The following is a 22,844-nucleotide window of genomic DNA, read 5'->3' as shown; positions in this document are numbered from 1 at the left end:
ATGCCGTGGAGCAAGTAAGCCCGTGCGCCACAACTACTGAGCCTGCACTCTAGGGCCTGCAAGCCACAACTAATGAGCCCTCGCGCCACAACTACTGAAGCCTGCAGAGCCCGTGCTCCACAACAAGAGAAGCCACCGCAATGAGAAGCCCGTGCACCACAACAAAGAGGAGCCTCCGCTCACCGCAACTAGAGAAAGCCCGCGCGCAGCAACGAAGACCCAACGCAGCCAAAATTAAATAAATAAATAAATGTATTAAAAAATAAACAATCCCCCAGGGCCTTTGGGGATGATTAGGTCATGAAGGTGAAGCCCTCATGAATGGGATTAATGCCCTTATAAAAGAGGCTCCAGAGAGATCTTTCTTCCCTTCCACCACGTGAGGATACAGCAAAAAGACAGCCGTCTATGAACTAGGAAGCCGAATCTGCCAGCACCTTGATCTGGGACTTGCCAGCCTCCAGAACTGTGAGAAATAAATTGCTACCGTTTATAAGCAACCCAGTCTCTGTGTGTGTGTATATATATATATACATATTTTGTTTTGTACATTTTTGTTATAGCATCTCAAACAGACTAAGACAAGTACTAATAATAGTAATAGAACATGATGTGTATTGAGTGCTTACTGTCTACCCGACACTGCTAACACCAGCAAACCTTTGCATCGCGCTCTTTAGGGATCAGGCATTTGTTCTAAGCATTTACAATGCATGAGGCTGGGACCGGGATTACCCTGTTTAGGATGGGGAAACTGAAGGGGCAAGAACCAGGATTCGGGCTCAAGCACTATGTCAACTTAACCACTTTATTACTCTAAATATCTCAAAACTCTGCTGCAAGCTGTTATTTATTATTTTGCAAGCAAGGAAGCAGAGGTTGAGCAATGTAAAATCAATCATTCACCCAAGGTCTTACTTGGGTAGAGCTGAGGCTCTCTGCAATGTCAGGAAAGCAAATGGCCCTAAGGGCTATCAACACAGCTTTGTGCTCTAAGATTTCAGGTATCTAGTCTGGCCAAGAGAGGTTTTCGAGACAGCCACCAGCTTGCAGCCAGCAGCGGGCCCTGTCAGGGCAGAAGTTCTGCCTCTCTCTTAGAGCCAGGGGCTGAGCCAATGCCCGCTAGACTAGATGGATGTGAGCTTGAGATGGCAGCAGATTTTAATGAATCAACAAATGAATAAGAGAGAAAGGGAAGGAAGAAAAGCTAGTTCTCTTTGAGGCTAAGGCAGCAGGGCCCTTCCCAAGGGTCCAGCTGGGCCAGGGGCTAGTAAGAAGGAAGTGCTCCCCAATGAGGCCACGCTGGGGGCTGGCAAGACAGACCCAACCTGAAGCCAGAACAAAGCATGGACTGGGCTGTTAGGTGTTGGGGAGGTGGGAGCAGTGGTCCTCCCTGTGAAAAGCTGGCCTGGCTGATGGGCTGGGGACCCTGACCTCCCAGTGCCCAGGAAATTCAGCTGGATGGGGTATGGCCCCTGCACAGCTTAATGAGAATCTGATTCTTGGATTGGATGTATCAGTGGATCCAGGACAAGGTTTCCTTATGTGAAAAACATCACCGCGCCCTTTCTCTCCAAGGGCCCACAGCTGGCCAAATCCAAGAAAGAGGCACAGGGCTCCTCTGGGCCAACAAATGCTGCTTTACAGTTTTAATCCAACCAGCAGTGATTTCAGGTATCCAACCCTGGCCCACCATGTGCACAGCAATGGAACTTAAGCCACTGAAGTATCTCCATTAATTCGCGATGTCACTTGATAAATATCTATTGCACACATTCACACACCCTTCCCTAGGGATGCTACAGTAAACAAGCCACGCCCCCCCCAGGAATGTCATAGGGTCCAGTGGGCCCATACAGCAAGCAAACAGGAAACTGCATGACCAAGTGGGAAGTGCCACTAGAAGGAAAAGAGGAGTTGCTAAGAAAGCATGCAGAGAAGGCATTGGGGGCGGGGGGTGGAGATGGGGAGTGGTCTAAGACTTGCAAGCAGCATATGAGGCTGAAGGGCTTAAGGACACACCCAAAGGCCAAGTAGAAATTACCCACTGAAGGGTCAAAGATGATCACTAATGTACAAAGGAGTAGAATCTGATACTGGACTTTTTTTTTTTTTTTTTTTTTTTGCGGTACGCGGGCCTCTCACCGCTGCGGCCCCTCCCGCTGCGGAGCACAGGCTCCGGACGTGCAGGCTGAGCGGCCACGGCTCACGGGCCCAGCCGCTCCGCGGCATGTGGGATCTTCCCGGACCGGGGCACGAACCCGTGTCCCCTGCATCGGCAGGCAGACTCCCAGCCACTGCGCCACCAGGGAAGCCCTGATACTGGACTTTTTATTACGTATGGCATTCTTGTTTTCTAAGGTTTTCTCCTTAATTATAAAATATTTCAAAAAACTTAAACAGAATAATATGACAGATACGCAGGTAGTTACCACTCAGTTTTAACAGTTTTAAATATTTTGCACATATGTCCATTTTTTTAAAAGAAGTAAAGTGTTACTTATAGAGCTCTTCCCCTCCATCCCCTGAGGTAACCACCATCCTGCACTGGGTGTATCTTCCCCCGCCTCTGTTTTTATATATTAACCACATAGGTATCAATCCACAAACAATATAAAGTAGCATTTTGTACTTTTACATTTTTTCCTACATGGTGTCATAGTGTATATATTCTTTTAGAAATTGCTTTTTTATATTCAGTACTGTGTTATTTTAACTGCTGAATGGTATTCAATTGTATTAAGTTGCATGATTATTGCACAATTTAATTATCTCTTCCCTTTTTGATGGAAATTTAGACACCCCCCCCTTTTTTTTTTGCCATAGCAGCAACACCCTTATACTTGTCTCTTCATGCACACGTCCATGATGTATCCCTAGAAATGGAATTGCTGGGTTAAGGGTATTCACATCTCCGGCTGTACGCACATGGCCACATTCTGCTGCCACTGGGCCAATTTATACTCCCACCTGCATGCTTATGATCCTGTTTCCTCACATCCTCACCAATCCTGATGTTACCAAGCTCTTAAATTTCGCTGATCTACAGTGTGATATGTTATTTTTCTCACTTTAATCTGCCTTTCCTGGGACTTCCCTGGTGGCGCAGTGGTTAAGAATCCGCCTGCCAATGCAGGGGACATGGGTTTGATCCCTGGTCCGGGAAGATCCCACATGCCGCGGAGCAACTAAGCGCCACAATTACTGAGCCCCCGTGCCTAGACCCTGTGCTCCACAAAAAGAGAAGCCACCGCAATGAGAAGCACGCACACCGCAACGAAGAGTAGCTCCCATTCACCGCAACTAGAGAAAGCCCGTGCGCAGCAATGAAGACCCAATGCACCCAAAAATAAAAATAAAATAAAATAAATTAATTAATTAAAAAGTCTGCCTTTCCCTGGTTGCTAGTGAGTTGCCCATCTTTTCATATGTCAAATGGCTATTCAAGTTCCCTCCTCTGTAAATTGCCTATTCACATTGTCAGGCCATTTTTCTACTGGGTTGTCTTTTTTAAAAAATTGATTTGTAGAAATCCACTATATATTCTGGATATTAATTCTTACCAATTGTTCTTTGACTTAACAATTATTTAAAAGCAATACTATTAAGACAATCAGTTAAAAGATGAGTGTAGTCTCTTAAATATGCACACCTTCAACCAAATGCTTTTTTATTGACTTTAGCAGAGGACCTGGCTTGTATTTTCTTAATGGTTTCATATTCCAAGGCCAAGGGCAGCATATGCAAACAGACGTCTGAAAAGAAGAGTTCATGTTCATTGCCGAAGAGATACCTACACTAAATGGTTAATTACTGTCCTGGAGATGTTAAAGACCCTCAGAGAAGCTGCAAGCCCTGTGCTGACGACAGACATACTTTAAATCAAAGACCAGGTTATCACTGGATTTAGGGTGATTTTTAAAACATTTTCATTTCTATTCAGTTTTTTGTTCAACTTGCTTTACTTCAGTTTAGAATTTGACTTTTTATCATTCCTCATAATAATCCTGAAAAAAATCAAAATAATAACCAAAAATTATCACAACTATTAACATCCTCATAACGAAATCCACAGACTGGAAAGTTATCATCCTGTTAAACCTCTTTATTTACAGGTGATGAAACTGAGGTCTGAGAAGCTAAGAAATTTATTCATTCATTCATTGAACAAATATTTATTCAGCTTCTACTGTAACAAATATCATTTAGGTGCTTACTGTGTATTAAGCTAAGAATTTCATTTGAATTTAGATATTAAACATTTAAACATCTAAACATTTAAACAGAATTTAGACACATTTAGTGTCTCTAAAGACAGTTTTAAGAGGTAAAATTTTGGAAGTTACATAGCTTGCACAAAGTCCATGGCCCGTCAGTGGAGGAGGTGGGGTTAAGACCCAGGGATTCTGACGCCAGCAATACTTCCAGTCTTGTCATAGGATATGCCTGTGGTGCTTGGCCTGAGTTTGAAACACAGAGATATGAAAGCTGCAGGACAACAGGGACCTGGCATTCACACAATAACATGTCCTCTTTCATAGATGAAACCCAGTTCTGGTGAAGGTGGCAATGGATAGGCAGGAGCTTATGCCCATACCTAATAGAAACTCATCTTTGCGTGGCACACTGACCCAAGACAAAGATTACTTACATAGAGAACCCCCCAGAGGGTCAGCTCCTGGGAAAGAGTAAGTACTTAGTCTTCATGGTGAACCAACCAGACACGGTCTCTGCCCTCATAGGGTTCACAATCTAGTAGAGAAGACAGGCAATAAGCAAATAAGGAAACCAGCGAAATGTGTAATTACACAGTATGGCTAAGTGCCATGAAGGAAGGGAACAAGGTAATGTGGGAGAGAAAGGCTCGTGGGCAAGGGACTTACTTGAGAATGTGTAGTCAATAGGCCTCTATTAACACTAACACTGAGACCCAAATGAGTCAGCCATGGCACAAGTTAGGAGAAAAGCTTGTGCAAAGGAAGGAGAAAAGTATCTCTGTGGGTAGAGCAGAGAGGGTCAGGTAGAAAATGGCTCAAGACAAAGGCAAGTGACAGATTTCTCAAGGCCTTGAAGGCTATGGTAAGGTGCTGTACTTTTTTTTTAAATTTTATTTATTTATGGCTGTGTTGGGTCTTCGTTTCTGTGCAAGGGCTTTCTCTAGTTGCGGCAAGTGGGGGCCACTCTTCATCGCGGTGCGCGGGCCTCTCACTATCGCGGCCTCTCTTGTTGCGGAGCACAGGCTCCACACTCGCAGGCTCAGTAATTGTGGCTCATGGGCCTAGTTGCTCCGCGGCATGTGGGATCTTCCCAGACCAGGGCTCGAACCCATGTCCCCTGCATTGGCAGGCAGATTCTCAACCACTGCACCACCAGGGAAGCCCCTGTACTTTTTTCTAAATGTCATGGGGAACTATTGGTGGGTTAGGTAGTGGAGTTACATGATTGAATTCTTTACTCAGTCACTCTGACCATTAAATAGAGAAAGGAATACTGGAGTCAGAGGTGGGAACAAGAGACCAGTTCTCCAGTTAGGAGGCCATTGTGATGGTGGCTTGGATCAGGATAGTGACAGTGAGAATTAGGTAGAAGCAGATGGACTCAAGACATATTTTGGAAACAGAACCAACAGGACTCACAAACAGATGGAAGGTAGAGTATGAGTGAGAGAGAATGATCAAGGATGACCTTTAGATTCAAAGAAATGTGAATAAAGAACCACTTATAATTATTTTTCAAACATTTTATGATCTGTCTAGAATTTTTAAACTTAACAAACCTCCAGGGAGAAACGTGAGGGGGAGACAAGGTCACAAAATTATGACTCTTCTATAAGGAACAGTGTGGCAGTCTAGGACTGAGACTTTGTATCTCTTCTGGAGGTCAACTCTTGAGCATCCTTTGCTTGGGAAGGAATCTGGACCCTTGGCCTCTGGCTGCCTCATATGGTTCTTAAGCAGCCATATCTAGCCGGCGTTTCGTGAAATAAGATGCTCAGAGACATAACTATCACCCACTTCAGTAGCAGCAGCAAAACTACTAACACATACAATAAATACCAATTCCTGATTTAGAAAGCTCACTAAATCCTGGAATTCAGCCATCACGGAGCAACTCCTCAAGCCTCGCAGGTGATCTAGATTGACATCAGACATCTACGAAAACTTTGTACAGAATCCAAGACACGGGCATAAAACTGCTTTAAGTTATAAGACGTTAGAAGCAAGATGAGAGTTCATGAATGTCATTTAACCATGCGGACATTTTAAGATAATCAATGTTAGTCCAACTGCAAATGGCTATTTTTTCAGCATTCCACTTCACTCTCAGTCTTCTCTTGATTATCTCCTTTGGCTTCTAGGACCTCCTTAAGGCTTCTATCTTGTTCCTGTAGGACTGGAAAGAGACGATGTGGGAAGCTCTTGACCTGACCTCGGCCTTTTCTCCTTTATCCTTTGCTACTTCCTGTATGCTGATTTCTCTGCGGGAGCAAATCTTGTTCACACATCCCCCAGAGTAGGAGCCTCAGTATGGAAGGAGGGTAGAACAAGGCGACGGTTCCGGAGAATAAGAAGGAACGTGACCCACTTTATATTTAAGTAGAATGTTAATTATCGCAGAAATTGTTGTCGTAATAACTAACTTACATGCCTAGAGCATGATCTGGGAGCCACGTGACCTCGTGCAAAGAGGGAAGCCCCAAGTCAGATAGAGCTGGGCGGGGTCTCAGCACACAGCGTACTGTGAGCCTGGAGACTTGGGCCAGTTTATTTAACATCCAAGCCCTATTTCCACAACCATAAAATGGAGCTAATGCCCATCGTTCAGGCATTTGAAATGATCAAAAGCACTTAGGAGGGCAAGCAATAAACAAACAGCAACATTTATAGCATTTCCTAATTTTGGATACACGGTTTCACTTCTTACTAACCTTGAGTAGATTCAAGTCTTCCTTTTTTTTTTTTCAAGTCTTCCATTTTTGACTAAAGCAGCACCCCAACGTTCTTCCAACTGTGAGGTGCCAAATTATTTTTCACCCTGACTTCTCTCTTTTGCCAACTCTGATCTATTGGGAGCAGAAATCTAGCACTTAGTGGTGAATAGAGTTACAAGGCCCTGTCTGGGCTCAGCGGTGATGTCATAGGTAATGAGGTCTGGCATGGGCACAGGACACAGGAGGGTGGTACTGACTGCATCCATTTGCCAACCCTCCTCCAACCCAGTCCAGCCTCTTGATTCACAGCAGCAAGGGGTCACTTCTGTTACTTAGTCCTAGAGATAAGTTGAAGGCAGTTTTGCAGGGAGTTCTTCCAGTTCAATAATAAATATGCTTGTTTTCCAGTGCATTCCAGGAATCTCTGACCCATGTCCATGTGCAAAAACATACCTGTTTCTTTGCATAAGGCCCATCTCAAATACAAAGGCCATTCAAAGATATTAACAGAACTCTTACTTCTAACCCGAGACAACTAGCTAGGAAATGACAGAGCCATGACTTGGACCTGGTATGTATCGAGTAATTAGCCACATGCAGCATTGAACTTGAGGTCAGGCAGTGAATATATATATGTGAAATGCCAGGTGGAAGGCAACAGGGAGTGGGGACGCTGGGGAACACAGTGTACATGCAGGCATTCAGCTGGAATTGCTTTGCTTCAAACACTATGGTTGACAAATTTTAAAAGTCTGCAGCCCACCTGTCTGCAACCTTTTACCATTATACCCTTAACAGAAACTATTGCTACTGCTTTCATTCAAAGTGTTTTGATGCATTCATTTTAAAAAAACGAATAGCCTTAAAATGGTTCTCTGAATTTGGGCAGAATAAAGTAAAAGATGTAGTATAAGTGTCCTAAAGAAGTGATAAACTGGTGAGGTCTAGAGGTGTGAGAGCAAATCCAATCCAGGAAAGCTTTCTGGAAGAGGTGGTATTTGAGCTAGGAGAGATGGAATAAATGCTTTACTTAAGTAAAGAAAGAAAAAACTGTCAGGTAAAAGAAACAGAGGTGAGCAAAAAGAGGAAAGCTTGACTATGTCATAAAAATAAACAGTCCTATTTTGTTGGAGAAGAGAACACAAAACCTTGGAATTAGAGGGAAAAGTGTGAAAAATCATCTGAGACCAGGTGGGCAAGGCCCTTGACCACCAAGCTAAGGAGTTTGGCATTTATTGGCTGGGAATGGGAGCTAGACAGGCCAGAAAGCTTTGGAGATAAAATAGCCTTATCAGAGAATGGGGTTTCTAGGAGATAAATCTGCCTCTTTTAATTTTACAGACTGTTTCTTAAGCATACTTTTTTCCTAGACAACTTCAATCTGAAAAATATGTCATTCTTCTTAGCATATGTTTTTAAAAGTAAACTTGGTCACCATAAATGTATATGAGAAAAGGAAGCATAAAAACTAGCAACAAATAAAGCAAATGTGGCCATCTGTTTCTGTGGCTCTAAGTAGTGATCAGCAAAAATTGCATTTTAAAAAACATAGAACTACAGCTGAAATCATATTTTCCAGTGTAGGTTTCCACCGGTGACTACTTATAATTTTATTTGTATGGCATTTTCAATACAATATACCATCTCCAGCACATCATGAAAAACTATCATCTATTGCCTTATAAATGCAAGAAATGAAAATGGCAGGAAAAGAGGAAGGGAGGGGAGGAGGAAAATGATACGTGGCTTGTCGGGAAATGGAAATCAAATGTCAGAATTGACCTTTTCAAAGTAATGACGAAGAAAAAGAAACATCAAACAATCTGTTCTGAACTTTTATGAAAAAGTAGTGTAGGATTAAAACAAAATGGAGTTTGGAGTCAGAAAAGCTGTGTTGGAATCTCAACTGTTTCCCTTTTTTATTACATTCTTGTGGTGAGATAAATTTCCTCCTTTCTAAAATGATGATTTTATTTTTTACTTTATCCCTCACTGGTTGTGAGGTATAAAAGTGTCACACAATATCATGGATCATATGTTTTCATCTCTTTCCTTCCTTTGGAAAGGAAGGGATATGCCTGCCATATTGTGCTGCTGCTGTGATATTATACAAACTCAACAGCTAAGTTCTCCCAACCTACAAAGGGAGTCTAAACGTCCCTTTGGTCAGCTTGGGCCTGCAGGCAAGGGGAGGGAGGGAGCGATGCAGCTAACCCCAAGGACCAGGTAACAATATCCTTTACGTTTCACTGTGACAGGTATCAAGTGACCTCTCTGGGGGAATTCATTACTGTACTTCCCTTTTCTCTAGATTAATATTAAAACTAGTTGACCCCCTTGAGCACACCGTATGAGGCCAAGGGGGAAAGGCACAGAAGGGAGGTACAGGGAAAAAACATTTGGAGATTTCAAATGTGTTAAAGTAAAGCACAACGAGGATAATGTGCTGGAAATTCATTCATTTATCGCAAATATTTAGTGAGCACCTATTTGGGCCAGATACTGGGTAGGCTATGAGGATATATCCGTTAACAAACAAAAAAGTCCCTGCCCTCAACAAAACTTACATCCTAGTGAAGAAAGAAACAATGAACAAAACAATAAATGCCTATTCACTTTTTTCCTATTTTACTTTTTACAACTTCTTAAACTTATCAGATTACATATGGCTCTTAAATTGCTTGTGCTTTACAGTATTTTTCAAATAAATAAAAATTAAAACAGAGTTAAAGGGACTTCCCTGGTGGCTCAGTGGTTAAGAATCCACCTGCCAATGCACGGGACACGGGTTCAAGCCCTGGTCCAGGAAGATCCCACGTGCCACGGAGCAACTAAGCCCGTGTACCACAACTACTGAGCCTGAGCTCTAGAGCCCGCGAGCCACAACTACTGAAGCCCGCACGCCTAGAGTCTGTGCTCCACAACAAGAAAAGCCACCACAGTGAGAAGCCTGCGCACCACAACGAAGAGCAGCCCCTGCTTACCACAACTAGAGAAAGCCCACGCGCAGCAAGGAAGACCCAATGCAGCCAAAAATAAATAAATAAATTTATTAAAAAAAAAAACAAACCAACAGACTCCCAGGTGATGCTGCTGTCCAAGGACCACATTTTTAGAGAAATGAGGATGTAAGCCACTACAAACTGGACATTCCATTACTTTCAGCTGAACTCATCCTTACTGCCTACTGTCCCTCCCCACATACCAGGCTAATCACACTAACCATCCGAACTTCTCAATGCATAGGACCAACCTCTTGGGGCTGCCTCATGCTCAACCTTTTTTTTTTTTAAGTGGTTTTTATTTATTTATTTGGCCACGCTGCATGTCATGCAGGATCTTAGTTCCCCGATTAGGGATCGAACCTGTGCCCCCTGCAATGGAAGCGTAGAGTCTTAACCACTGGACCACCAGGGAAGTCCCTCAACCTTTTCTTGAAGGAGCTTCTGTAGATTTTACCACTATTCCACACATCAACCTGGGTCACTTTTCTCATTCATTAACTTATTTGCACTTACTCCCATATATGTTTCTCTAGGATGTTTTATTCAAGTCGTTCTTTTTTTTTTTTCATCTTTATTAGAGTATAATTGCTTTACAATGGTGTGTTAGTTTCTGCTTTATAACAAAGTGAATCAGTTATACATACACACATGTTCCCATATCTCTTCCCTCTTGCGTCTCCCTCCCTCCCACCCTCCTTTTCCCACCCCGCTAGGTGGTCACAAAGCACCAAGCTGATCTCCCTGTGCCATGCGGCTGCTTCCCACCAGCTATCTGTTTTACGTTTGGTAGTGTATATATGTCCATGCCACTCTCTCCCTTTGTCAGAGCTTACCCTCCCCCCTCCGCATATCCTCAAGTCCACTCTCTAGTAAGTCTGTGTCTTTATTCCCGTCTTGCCCCTAGGTTCTTGATGACCTTTTTTTTTCTTCTTAGATTCCATATATATGTGTTAGCATACGGTATTTGTTTTTCTCTTTCTGACTTACTTCACTCTGTATGACAGACTCCAGGTCCATCCACCTCACTACAAATAACTCAGTTTTGTTTCTTTTTATGGCTGAGTAATATTCCATTGTATATATGTGCCACATCTTCTTTATCTATTCATCTGATGATGGACACTTAGGTTGCTTCCATGTCCTGCCTATTGTAAATAGAGCTGCAATGAACATTTTGGTACATGACTCTTTTTGAATTATGGTTTTCTCAGGGTATATGCCCAGTAGTGGGATTGCTGGGTCATATAGTAGTTCTATTTTTAGTTTTTTCAGGAACTCCATACTGTTCTCCATAGTGGCTGTATCAATTTACATTCCCACCAACAGTTCAAGAGTGTTCCCTTTTCTCCACACCCTCTCCAGTATTTATGCTTCTAGATTTTTTGATGATGGCCATTCTGACTAGTGTGAGATGATAGCTCATCATAGTTTTGATTTGCATTTCTCTAATGATTAATGATGTTGAGCATTCTTTCATGCGTTTGTTGGCAGTCTGTATATCTTCTTTGGAGAAATGTGTATTTAGGTCTTCTGCCCATTTTTGGATTGGGTTGTTTGTTTTTTTGATATTTCAAGTCATTCTTAAACAATTACAGCAACATGTTTAACAGCCAAAATGATTTTGAAAGACTTGAAATTTAATTGCAAAATTATTGAATTCCCTAGTAGATTTTATATATTATATTATAGTTGTGTTCCATTTCAGTAATGTGAAATTAAAAACTACCTAAACAGTGTTCTTTGCCAGTAATGACATGCATGTGCCTCTCCTTGATTAAGCCTTAATTGCACATGGCACTTTGACACATTTTTTATAAAGCTTGATATTAACATGTATCAGCTTAAAACTTAGCTCATAAGAATCATTCACGCTCACTCTCAGGTTATAAGATTACACCATCCCTCTCTTATCTCTTCAAGAAATTCCTACCTGATTCTATTTCATCAATTAACAATGTGCTTCTCATATCACATTGTATTTCCATGTATTTTTAAAAATATTACTCTGAAATTTAGCATTCATACTTTTCAGCCCAAACTTGCCAGAAAAGGCACTCAATTATCGGATTTGAATGCAAGCTATGTCGAGTGCCAGGGTAGGAGGGGGATGGAGGAGATGAGTGTGGGCGATAAGTCCCTGCAGCTGTCACAGACTGCACATCAATCAGCACATCATCAAATGCGTTGACTGCTTTGATTTCCACCGTAAATGAGCACAATTTAGCTGTGGCCCCAATCAACCCAACACCATCGCAAAATCTGTGCAAACAACGAGGATATAAGGGAAAACTGAAAAACCAGGACTTCAGAGATGGAGGTTTTCATTCAAATTCTACCAACGACTTTGCACAAGAATATCAGCCTCCTCTCGCCCCGTCCCCCCCCCCCCGACCCGCACCCCACCCCCACCAAATCAGCAGAACTTGAAGTCACACACTGTAAAAGTGAAGATCTAAAACCACCCTACAGACATCCACAACTGCTTCAGTAAAGACAGAAACAAAAATCTCAAAGAACAGTGTGAGGATACCAGTATGAATAAATAAATAACCTCAGGGCCACTGGTATGAACTGGAAGCCTCCGGGCTATGAGTGACCACAGGCTCTGTGACAGTGTCAGCCTTGCCAACACTGGTAGCTCACTTTTGCTTTCCAGGTAGATCTTCCCCCTCCTTCCCCGTCTCCTTCAAATCTCACCACAGTAATGGTGAGCAATTAGAATCCAGGGAAAGGCTTATTCATAGTCTGAGGACTCTTAGGTACTAATGTATAGATTTGTACACTGGCAGAGTGGGGCGGCATGGTAAAGTACATGTCCATTGTCATCTGAGCCTGAACTTCATGGTAATATTCTGAAAGCTAAAACTTGTAACTTACTGCCTTACTCGTCCAGGCAAAGACTGTCACCTCTTTCTAGATCTTCAGTACTTAATCCCCTTGGACAAATACTATAATCACTTTACAGATCCTAAGTGCTTTACTGAGCAGATACCCTGATCTCTTTCAAATATTTGTTTTGAACATCCCTTTCAAATACCCCTTTTGAAGTTTGTTAATTTATAATCATAAGGTGCACTTTCCCATCTCGCTAAGTGTCATCATGTCTTGTCTTCTCTAGCTGAGGGTCATGAGGCCCCTTCCCCCCCACCGCTGACCACATAATGTGATACGTTTGGACATATGAACATCTCTGTGAAACCAATGCAATTTACCAAACATTTCCATCACCCCCCAAAATTCTTGTGCCCCATTGCAATCCATCCCTCCCTCTGCCCCATCCCATTTTCTAGAGTTTTATATTGAATATGAATGGAATGATATAGTGTGTACTCTTTGTATTGGTGAGGGGAGAGCTTGTCTCACTCAGCAAATGATTTTGAGATTTTCCACATTGCTATGTGCATCCTTTTTATTGGTAAGTAGCATTTTACTTGCCACCTGTTGATGGACATCTGGATGGTTTTCAGTTTCAAGGCTATTTTCCATTTTGGGCTATGACATATAAAGCTGCTAGGAGCATTGCTACACAAGACCTTGTGGGGACATGTATTTTTGTTTCCACTTAGATACCTGTGGCTGTACAAAAATTTTATAAAGCCTAGTAGAACACCTTGCTTGTATTCCCCGGGCTGAAAAGACAGATAGCTTTGGCATCACCACGACTTCCACTCCCACACACCCTCTCCAGACACCACTGGTCCCCTGCTGCTCCCTCTACAGCCACCACAACTCAGCTTCCTCCTTCCATAGCTGATGCCTCTAATTATTTTCCTGGGGCCACTGCTGACCCTTCAATGCCCCAGTCACGGTCTAGCCTCTCCTTGCTGATATGACAGAATTGTTCACTTCCTGCTCAGACAAAACGAGGGTATTATTTTAACAGATTCATATGATATGGGCTTTTCCAACACTTCTAGTCAATTCAGATTGTCTGTATAACAATCAAGACACCAAAGCAAGAACAAATTAAATTCAAATTAAGATATCAAAGTATATTGCATTCACCTATTTTTTAAATGTTACCACTTTACCTGGCACCTTCTTTTAGAGAGCCAATGTTTCTTTGCAGAAACAAAATAGTATGGCTTTCTGTCGTATTCGTTCCAGCTTTGCTATAAACACGTGGTAAAATAATATTTTTAATGAAGGCCTGTCTCTGCTGTCAACGCTCAAAATATCCATGTTTCCAAATGAATCACAGCTGACTTTTATTTTGGCTGTGATTCCAACCTGAAATTGTCTCAGTGAATCCACATTTCAAAATTTCAACCCATATCCATTCATTAGATTCTATGAAAAAGACCTAAAATGTATTTCATTTCACAAGTGTAAAACAGAACTGCTAAGTTTAGGTACTACTATGGCATTGATTTCAGATATAAAGGCTTTGTATGGGAATCCTGGATGTCACGTCATAATCTTATGGTATCTGCTCCCTTCTGTGTAGAAATACTGTGGACCGTTTGTTTGGTAAAGAAGAAGTACATGGCATGGTACTTCTAAAATTACATATGTAACATCTTTCATAGATGTATGTGATAACACAGAGCAAAGCAGGCTGGACCAGGGTGCTAGCTTTTGCTCCTAGGTTCTTCAGAGAGGGGTCTCTGAATACCAGTCCAAGGTTTTATTTTGGGGCCAAACTCGATGACCGATTTGGGTCAGCCATGCAACAACCTGAGATGTATTTATTAAGATGCACTTAAGTATTTCATTCTGTTTACAACTTTAACACACTTTTTCATATATTTCTTACAAATAAGATTTTTAACAACCAGCCTTACTTTGTTAAAATTCAGATTGCTTATTTGAGCCCCAGTTCTCTGTCTTTGTGTGTAGTTGTCTGATATAAAAGAGTCTTAGGTTTGCACTGCCAACCTCTGCAGGGTACATGAGCACTGCTTCTTGGGTGCTGTAGACCAGCCAACCACCAACACAACAGGGATAATTAACAGCTACACGCCCAGAATAATTGCCCCGGAGGTGAGTTGAAAATGGGTTGGTTCCAGAACTTTATTTTTTTTTAATCTCAGCAAAATATTATTTCAGATATATATATATATATATATATATATATATATATATATATATATATATATATATATATATATTTTAAGAACACAACTCTCTACATGTGACATCCCGAACAGGAGGTTATCCCTTTGGCCCTTCAGATCAACTTGGGCAAAGGCAGAGGGAATACCTTCCCTTCAAATTTTGCTTACCTATCAAAACGACAGATGCCATCACATCCCTGATCTCTCCCAAGCAAGAAATACCTAGCGATATTTAACACTCCACGTGCAAAGCAGATGGTTTACCCTTCATAGGGCAGGTAGCCTCCCTCCGGGAATATGAACCCCCAGGAATGCCAGACGTGGCCAGGCCTAGAGACTCCAAGCAGCCACTTTATTTCCAAGTAAAACATATCAGACTACAAGCCTTACATATAAACACTAAGCACCCGGTAATAACTCTGAAGTCCAGTCCTGTACAGTTTAAGAAACAATTCTTATCCAAGAAGTCTCTTGAAGAAATGAGAACCTATTCCCAACTGATAAGTGTGGTTACATCTTGGGTGGAATGAGGATTGGGAAGTAGAGAGGGACTTATACTTTACACATTTCTGAATTGATTGAGTTTTTTTACAGTGAGCATTTATGGTAAAATGTTTTACATGGAAAAATACTTTTGTTGGTTCTGAATTTTTCTGTCCAGTCCTCCCACAGTGGACACTTACAGCTTTTTAGGCTGCCCAGCATTGAATAACTGTCTTATTTAGGGAGAAATTCTAAAACAGGTGGCAGCATGGCCCCTCTGCTGACAGGGGACAAATATTCACTCTCTCTCATTTTCTGGCAACAGCTAGCGGCCAGTGGTGGCACTGCCGAGGATGGTGGCGTCTGGTAGCAGGGGTGCCAGAGGTAGTGTCCTTAGCAGGTATTCCTGTGCCGCAACCTTGGTCGTGGTTCCACCTGGCAGGCTCCCCTCGGTGGCTGTTCATTTGCGAGGCTTGATTCTCTGGTCTTTACGTTGATTCCGAGAACTACCCTATATCCTTCCAATAAATTATTTTTCTGCTTAGGTCAGCAAGGGTTGGCTCCTAAAGCCAAGAATTCTGACCCAGAATTTGTTCATTCATTCATCCAATAAAGTATTTATTAACTGCCTAATATGTATCCAACGCTGTTCTAGGCCCAGGGATTCTGCCGTGAACATAACAAAAATCCACCCCCTCGAGGACGTAGCCTAGTGGATCTCACTTCTTCCCAGCCCTGTCCCTCCTCTACCCTTCTCCGGAAGTCTGTTTTACTTTGATACTATCCCTCTAGCCCTAAACCAAGCTGGCCTTTCCCAGTTTCCCTTGACATTAAGGAAGTTAAGGACCTTTTCATGTCTTCCTGGCCTTGCTCTTGAGTTCAGGCCAGACCTACTGTTTGACACCACAAACGGTCATTCATGGTCATTCCATAATCACTGGCCAGCTCCTAGACTATCGGAGACACTCTGCCAGGAGTTGGAGACATAATGTTGAAGCAGTCACTGCCCTCAGAGATTACAGTGAGGCAGCAAAGACAGACAACAGACATTTAAGTAAGCTCTAAAGGGTGATCTGTGCCAGAGAAAAGGAAGTATGTGCCATAGAAATACATAACAGGAACACCATACCTGGTGGCCAGAGAAGGCTTCCTGGGGGAAATGATGTTTAAGCTGAGATCTGAGGGGTGAGTTAAAGTTAGCCAACTGAAGAGGATATAGAGCGTAAGTCAGAAGGAAACACACACACAATATTCTAGAAGTGAGAGAGGGCACAGCACGTTAGAGCAAATGGAAGGGGTTCAGTACGGTGGAGGCAAGAAACATAAGCAGTTGTGAGGGGTGGATAGTGGTTCAGGTGCGATTAGAGAGGCAGATGAAGAACCTTATTAGCGCTTCACAGCTTTATTCTCAGAACAGTCAGAAGCCACCTGCTTAAGAGCTCAAGCAGAGGTGGCAACAGAAGGGTGCATTGTTGGTTCTGCAAATTAGAAAGATCACCAGATGCCAGGAGGAATGAACTGGGGAGGAGAAATATGGAGGCATCGGGATTATTTCAGAGCTCACCAAAGTAGTCCAGAATTAAAAAAAACTACATCCTGAACTAGTTGGGGTAGGAGAGATGAAAAGCAGCAGAAATATTCAAGGGACATGTACTGGGTACAATCAAAAGGACTTTCTGAGTGATGGGTGGATATGAGGTGAACAAGGAGAGAGAGAAGTCACAGATGACCCCCAAGGGTCTGATCTGGGTAACCAGGTAGACGGTAGGACTTTAATCAAACGAAATGCTGAAGAGGAAATGACTTTAGTTTGGTCGCGTTCAGTTTGAAGTGACCAAGGAGAACTGCCTGATTGGCAGCTGGAGATGTGGGCCTGGATTTCAGCACAGTGATCTGAGCTAGAGGACCGGAGCTAGGATCATATGAGCAGTGACTGAGGTCTGGGAGTATTGAGATGCCCCTGGGGTCAATATAATCATGAGGTGGACTGTGTTATTCTTATAAAGATCCATTGCCCCTTCCTGGGGAAGGATTCAATTTTGCCACCTTGATGTTGGGCTTGCGCACATGACTTGCTTTGACCAATGAATGGAAATGATATGTGTCACCTCCCTTCTGTGCAGAGGCTTTAAGGTCAGTTCAGGGTGCTCCCTGGTCTCTTTTCCATTTGCTATGATGAGCAGCAACGTTCCAGAAAGAGGCTGCACAGTCAGCCTGACCTCAGGATAAAGATTATGAGTAACCAAGTGATAGCCAGCTCACGATGAATATGTAGCTAGAGCAAGAGATAAATGCGTGTTGTTGCAAGTCACTGAGATTTGGGGATCATTTGTTACCGCAGCAAAACCAAGCCTACTCTGACCCATACAGGTGGGAAGAGAAGCAAGTCTATGACAGAAACCTGCAGAAAAGCAACATTTATCAGTAGAGAAAGTGAAGCCTACAGAGAAAGCCCACTCCTGCCCCAGCCTCTGACTCAAAGAAACCTCTGCAAATTAGCCTTTGTCCGACTCCTCTCTACTGGCTAACTCAGGTTTCCAACCTAAGAAAAACAAACCCTTTTTTCCTTCTGCTTACTCTGCTGCCTTCCTTTTGTCAGAAGTCATTTGCATCAATTTTCAGGTCTGTGGGCACAAACTCTGCACAGGGAATGTCTGGGAACAGATGACGGTAGAAGCAACACACCTTCATCTCCTCGCTCCAAATCTGTCCTTGCCCTGGTCAGGCCTGTGACTTACTTACTCTTTTCACTCCCTCTGGCTTGTGACCAAATTCTTGGATTCACTCCTGGCTAACCTTGCTCTTGGTCTTGGCCCCACCCTCAGCCTGGGGGTTGTCTGGGCAGCCTGATGTACATTTGCCCCTGGCACAGGCCCGGGGACACCTTGCACTGTGGTGTCCGTGTCTTTTCTGACTCATTCTGAGCTTCTGGTCTTGGCTCCTGGATATGTTTCCAAACCAACAGCTGTCCTGCCGGTGGACCTTTCCAGGTTCCAATCAGTCTGGCTCCTCTTGCTTTCACACTCACATCCCTGCAGCCTCAGAATTCAGACCATAGCACACTGGAGGCCTCTTGCCAAAGCTTCTCACGCGCCAGCTTTCTCCAGTTGATCCAGAGGGTCACTGTTCACCCAGTACAAATTGACATGTGTAGTGTCTTCATTTATACCGAACACATGCAACACAGGTGGCTTCTGCTCACCTTTGACCTGGGACAGGGCTATTCAACAGCCCATCTTGCTCTCCCACCTCCTAGGCTCCTGAGATGTTTTTCTCCATTCACCATAGATCAGGACTGAGAATGCCACCCTCCGTTTAAAAGCCCTTTTTTTCCCAGATGAATAAGACTATGCCACTTCTCTTGGTTTAGGCCCAGTCCCCAAACCAGAGGTACCCAGCCTGTCATGATGATTATCATCAACTTGGAGGTCAAGATAGTGAAACATACCTATCTTTTCTTAAGTTTACTCACTGTGCAACGTTTCGGACATTTTGTTCACCACATGAGCTATTAATATTTATTGAAAGTGTATTAGATGGCAGACAATGTGCTAAATACTTAATGTATTATTTATATTGTTTCTCACAGTCTGTCAAGAATAGTATTATTTTCCCTATTTTACAAATGGTAAAACTTAGATTTTAAAAGTTCACATATTTGTCTGAGGAAACACAGCCAACGTGAGTAGAGTTGTAAGTCTGCCTGATTCCAGAGCTCTTATTTTCTACTATTCTGCTATGTGTGTGTGTGTGTATAGATACATATATGTTTGTGTGTATACATATAGGAGTGTGTATATATACACACACACAAACATGTGTCTATGTCTATGTATATATACACACATATACGTATGTGGGTGCATTGGCATATATGTGCTATGTATAGTGTATATGTATAGGTAAATATGTGTGCAGATGTATATATATGTAGGTGTGTGTATATGTTTGTGTGTGTTTGTGAGTATGTGTGTGTGTGTGTGTGTGTGTGTGTGTGTGTGTGTATGTAGCTGTAGGTATAAAAATTTTCCAAGCTCAGGTTAGAAAGTAGGTAATATATTGTGTTTTAACCACCTGATAATCACATGTAGTACAATACAGTAGTCCAACAGAAGTTTTACAACTTATTTAAATGTATTAAGTTTTAACGTTATTAAGTAAACTCTTTTAAAATTATATTTTATGTGAAAGTCATTTAGAAATTGCTTTGTGAGGGCTGGAAGCCTGGAGTCCTGGGTTCCAGTCCCAGCTCTGCCACTGCCTGGCAGCTCAGAGCTTCTTTGAGTAAAGTTTCCTTATCTATAAAATGAAGGAGTTTGAATTCAAACCTTATCAGGGCCATTCCTGCTCAGAAGAACTTAAAATGTCAAATCAAATCGCTCTTAAAAGAATAGCTTTATATTAAAAGTATATTTCCACTTTTGGTTTTCTAGTGGCTTTTTCCATCCTGAAAACCTTGTAAAATTATTTTTCCCAAGTATCAATGAGAACAATAAAAGTTGATTTCATATGACTTCCAGCCTGATGCATGCATTAAAGCAGTACGATCGTGAAACATCACTGATAATTTATTATGTTACACATCAATTAAAAGCTCACAGAGATTGGTTCAAGATGGCGGAGTAGAAGGACGTGCTCTCACTCCCTCTTGCAAGAACACCAGAATCACAACTAACTGCTGAACAATCATTGACAGGAAGACACTGGAACTCACCAAAAAAGATACCCCACAGCCAAAGACAAAGGAGAAGCCACAATGAGACGGTAGGAGGGGCGCAATCACAATAAAATCAAATCCCATTAACTGCTGTGTGTGTGACTCACAAACTGGAGAACAGTTATACCACAGAAGTTCACTCACTGGAGGGAGGTTCTGAGCCTCACATCAGGCTTCTGACCCTGGGGTCTGGCAATGGAAGGAGGAATTCCTAGAGAATCAGACTTTGAAGGCTGGTGGGATTTGATTGCAGGACTTTGACAGGACTAGGGGAAACAGAGACTCCATTCTTGGAGGGCACACACACAAAGTAGTGTGCACATTAGGACACAGGGGAAGGAGCGGTGACCCCATAGGAGACTAAACCAGACCTACCTGCTACTGTTGAAGGGTCTCCGGCAGAGGCGGGGGCTGGCTGTTTCTTACTGGGAGGACATGGACACTGGCAGCAGAAGTTCTGGGAAGTACTCCTTGGTGGGAGTCCTCCCAGAATCCGCCATTAGCCCCACCAAAGAGCCCCGGTAGGCTCAAGTGTTGGGTTGCCTCAGGCCAAACAACCAACAGGGAGAGAACTCAGCCCCACCCATCAGCAGACAAGCAGATAAAAGTTTTACTGAGCTCTGCCCTCCAGAGCAACACCAAGCTCTACCCACCACCAGTCTCTCCCATCAGAAAACTTGCACAAGCCTCTTAGATAGCCTCATCCACCAGAGGGCAGACAGCAGAAGCAAGAAGAACTACAATCCTGCAGCCTGTGGAACAAAAACCACATTCACAGAAAGATAGACAAGATGAAAAGGCAGAGGCCTATGTACCAGATGAAGGAACAAGATAAAACCCCAGAAAAACAATTAAATGAAGTGGAGATAGGCAACCTTCCAGAAAAAAAATTCAGAATAATGATAGTGAAGATGATCCAGGATCTCGGAAAAAGAATGGAGGCAAAGATCGAGAGGATGCAAGAAATGTTTAACAAAGGCCTAGAAGAATTAAAGAACAAACAAACAGAGATGAACAATACAATAATTGAAATGACAAATACACTAGAAGGCATCCATAGCAGAATGACTGAGGCAGAGGAACAGATAAGTGACCTGGAAGACAGAATGGGGGAATTCACTGCTGTGAAAGAGAATAAAGAGAAAAGAATGAAAAGAAATGAAGACAGCCTAAGAGACCTCTGGGACAACATTAAATGCAAAAACATTCACATTATAGGGGTCCCAGAAGGAGAAGAGGGAGAGAAAGGACCCAAGAAAATATTTGAAGATATTATAGTCAAAAACTTCCCTAACATGGGAAAGGAAATAGCCAGCTAAGTCCAGGAAGTGCAGAGAGTCCCATACAGGATAAACCCAAGGAGAAACATGCAGAGACACATAGTAATAAAATGGGCAAAAACTGAAGACAAAGAAAAATTATTGAAAGCAACAAGGGAAAAATGACAAATAACATACAAGGGAATTCCCATAAGGATAACAGCTGATTTCTCAGCACAAACTCTACAAGTCAGAAGGGAGTGGCATGATATACTTAAAGTGATGAAAGGGAAGAACCTACAACCAAGAATACTCAACCCGGCAAGGATCTCATTCAGTTTCGATGGAGAAATCAAAAGCTTTACAGACAAGCAAAAGCTAAGAGAATTCAGCACCACCAAACCAGCATTACAACAAATTCTAAAGGAACTTCTCTAAGTGGGAAACACAAGAGAAGAAAAGGGTTTACAAAAACAAACCCAAAACAATTAAGAAAATGGTAATAGAAATATACATATCGATAATTACCTTAAACATGAATGGATTAAATCCTCCAACCAAAAGACACAGGCTTGTTGAATGGGTACAAAAACAAGACCCATATATATGCTGTCTACAAGAGACCCATTTCAGACCTAGGGACACATTCAGACTGAAAGTGAGGGGATGGAAAAAGATATTCCATGCAAATGGAAATCAAAAGAAAGCTGGAGTAGCAATACTTATAGTAGATAAAATAGACATTAAAATAAAGAATATTACAAGAGACAAAGAAGGACACCACATAATGATCAAGGGATCAATCCAAGAAGAAGATATAACAATTATAAATATATATGCACCCAACATAGGAGCACCTCAATACATAAGGCAACTGCTAACAGCTATAAAAGAGGAAATCGACAGTAACATAATAATAGTGGGGGACTTTAACACCTCATGTACACCAATGGACAGATCATTCAGACAGAAAATTAATAAGGAAACACAAGTTTTAAGTGACACAATAGACCAGATATATTAAATTGGTATGTATAGGACATTCCATCCAAAAACAGCAGACTACACTTTCTTCTCAAGTGCACATGGAACGTTCTCTAGGATAGATCACATCTTGGGTTACATATCAAGCCTCAGTAAATTTAAGAAAATTGAAATCATATCAAGCATCTTTTCTGACCACAACGCTATGAGATTAGAAATCAATTACAGGGAAAAAAGGAAAAAACACAAACACATGGAGGCTAAACAATACGTTACTAAATAACCAAGAGATCACTGAGGAAACCAAAGAGGAAATCAAAAATTATGTAGAGACAAATGACAATGAAAACACGACAATCCAAAACCTATGGGATGCAGCAAAAGCAGTTCTAAGAGGGAAGTTTAGAG

The 22,844-nt window shown here is 42.2% G+C and overlaps 1 protein-coding gene across 7 annotated transcripts in view; it reads right to left on the bottom strand.

Annotated features, from left to right (window-relative positions):
• Positions 1-22,844, bottom strand: part of TBC1D1 (TBC1 domain family member 1) — a 227,292-nt gene that overhangs the window by 151,896 nt on the left and 52,552 nt on the right. The gene's annotated exons all lie outside the window — the stretch shown is intronic.

Source organism: Pseudorca crassidens, chromosome 4 (assembly GCF_039906515.1).
Source record: "Pseudorca crassidens isolate mPseCra1 chromosome 4, mPseCra1.hap1, whole genome shotgun sequence".
In the NCBI taxonomy this organism is placed as follows: Eukaryota; Metazoa; Chordata; class Mammalia; order Artiodactyla; family Delphinidae; genus Pseudorca; species Pseudorca crassidens.
This window is presented reverse-complemented; position numbering and strand designations above follow the sequence as displayed.